The following is a 2791-nucleotide window of genomic DNA, read 5'->3' as shown; positions in this document are numbered from 1 at the left end:
TAGAGAAGCAACGACTTGTACTATTGGCTTCGAATATCTTCTTCTTCTTTGTTTTTGATTTTTCTTTTAATTAGCAAGCGATGATATAACCACAAGATTAATTAAGTTCTTCTTAGATCCGTATGTAAATTTAACTTTGTTAAGATTTCTCTTCCTTCCAAGAGCATCGGTTGATTCCAGCATTGACAGATTTTCTACATTAGTAGAAATATTTAGCAACAGCAGTGTGGCGAGTGAGCTATTTCAATCCTGCGATGGTGACTCCCGCACTTCCTATCAGACCCGCTAAATTGTCGGGAAGGTAGAGGATTCGCCCGCGCAAGAAGGTGCCTGATTTAAACTATAAGTATTAAATTATTCCACTACTTCTTTGTTAATTCTAATGTTATTGGTATCAAACAAAAACATTCTAAAGAAAAAATACAAAACTATACAACAATGTAACTGTATTGAAAGGCTCCATCCAGCGCGATCACAGACTTCTCCGCGGGATCAAAAATGATCCCCCGCTGATTTAAAATATGGGAATGGTCTTTAAACGGCGAAATACATTCGCATCCCAACGGAAGATTTTAACTCGTCCTCGCAAAATATTGACCCTAGAAATGTGACAAGCTCTAATTCTAGTTTCTAAAATAATAATTCGCCTGAAGAAATGTAGGTCGCAAAATCAAGGATTCCGCGTTTTCACGTTAACTGGCGTGAAGTAGCTCCGCCTCAAACTATATTTACTGCCATAAGGCCAGCACAACTTAGACCAAAAATTGATGTCACTCTGGCAAACTTCCCGAAGATCACTGTGTCAGGAAATGTAGAGACCTGTTTAGCCGCTTCATCCGCGCTCTCATTTTACGTTATCCAACAATGCGACGGAATCCAGCATAATCCGTTGAGAGAACCCTCTCTCGCTACAGCTGCATTAGTATTACTCACTACGCGTACCACAATGGGGCCCTTGAAATCCGAGAGTCTACCCAAGAGGCTCTCCCGAGTACAATGCGAGTCTGTCAATATGACCACGTTTTTCAACCTCGATTCTATTACAAATCTACCGCATAAAAGAGATCATATAACTTCAACGACACAACAGACATGTGGTCCCTTAGGCGGACTCTAAACCTGCAGTTACTGAAGCGGATCTAATATTTACAGCCCAATACCCCTAGGGATGAGTCAAACGAGCCAAGGTATTCCGGGTTCAACCTGAAACCTCTACTTCGAGCCCCAGTAGCAAAGTCTTTCAATTTTACTGCTAGCAGCAGTCTAGCAGTCTAGCTAGCAGCCTTCCAGGCTTTTTCCACCGAGCCAACATATTTATTTATATACAGGCTCAAAATTGTTGTTTTTCTTTCATAACATAACCTTCCTTACAATTTAGTAATTTAAGTTTTCAAAGTTTGTAGTATATCAATGGATCAATTGCAGATTCTCTACTTGACTTGGATAATTTTTTGATCATTTATGTAAAAATGTATTTACTCACAACATTGCCAAAAAGATCTGGGATCACTGGTCTACCCAGCTTTGGATCATTATTTGACCAAGAGTCCCAAATTAAGAAAAAACAAGCAAAATGCATTAGTTTACCAAAATTGAAAAAAAAAAATTTTAACCGCTATTCTTATTACAAATTTATTTAATCTAATTATTATTTTGATGAAAAAAATTGATATGTTTACTAAATGAAAATTAAAGTTTTTTGGAAATATGTAAATGATCAACAATGTCGAAATAAACTTTATAAATGAATTTCAATTCTGACAGTCTTTCTGGAACTTGCATGAGAAAAAGCATCACAGAATTATTTAATTTAGAAAAACATCTAGCATTAAAAACTTTCCATATCGTAAAAGGTAGCGATCTGAAGTTTTGAAGTTACAATAATTTGTATTTTGCGAAAATTCGTATAAGAAAATATAATGCTGAACTTCTTGAACCAAATATTTCTAATAGGGAATCAATTGAAACTTCGAGTTTCGAGCGTATATTCTTTCTGAGCTATTACGCGACAGCCATCAATAATGTGCTCGATTCATTCGTTGGTATGTCCACATAATCGGCCCCGGTCAACCACGTCTTGATGTAACACGTGTTTGCGATAATTCCTGGTGCTGACAACCTTGTCCTGTATTGCAGTGACGAATCCTTCAGTCTCTGGATATAGAACAGCCTTTCTTAACCAAATATTAGATGCCTCACTATCCACTTCACTTTGAATAAACGTGTTGGGGTGCTCGCAATGGATGGCTTTCTGCCTCCATTTTATTTCTAATTCCTCTATGGTTTCGGCCCTGATATTTAAGGCCCCATCTAAGGACATATTTAAGGGCATGTATTCAAGATCCGCTTGACAGATGGTTCTGTAAAGCGCAACATTTCGTTTGCTGTTAAAATAGTCTCGCAACTGTATAACTTGTGACGCGCACAGTTTTTTGACATCTAGAACGCCCCTACCCCCTAAATGTCGTAGTGAAACTACCCCTTCAATCGCTGAATTTATGTGGTTCATTCGGTGCTTCGTCATTTCTACGCGAACAATTCTGTTTAACTTTTCAAGATAGGTGTTAGACCATTTTATGAGCCCGAAGGAGTGCATGAGGACAGGAACGGCATATGTGTTAATCCTCCTCATTTTGTTTGCCGAGTGGAGCAAACTCTTCGTAATTAATCTGAGTCTCGTAGTGAAGGCAGTCATTAGGCTTGTCTTAAATATCGTATGTTGAATACCCTTAGATTCAAGAATACCCAGATATTTATATGATTCGCCTGCAGCCATTGCCTCGATGGCATT

The sequence above is a fragment of the Belonocnema kinseyi genome, chromosome 3, assembly GCF_010883055.1.
Source record: "Belonocnema kinseyi isolate 2016_QV_RU_SX_M_011 chromosome 3, B_treatae_v1, whole genome shotgun sequence".
Classification (NCBI taxonomy): domain Eukaryota; kingdom Metazoa; phylum Arthropoda; class Insecta; order Hymenoptera; family Cynipidae; genus Belonocnema; species Belonocnema kinseyi.
The sequence above is the reverse complement of the archived record's forward strand: the minus strand, read 5'-3'. Positions refer to the sequence as shown.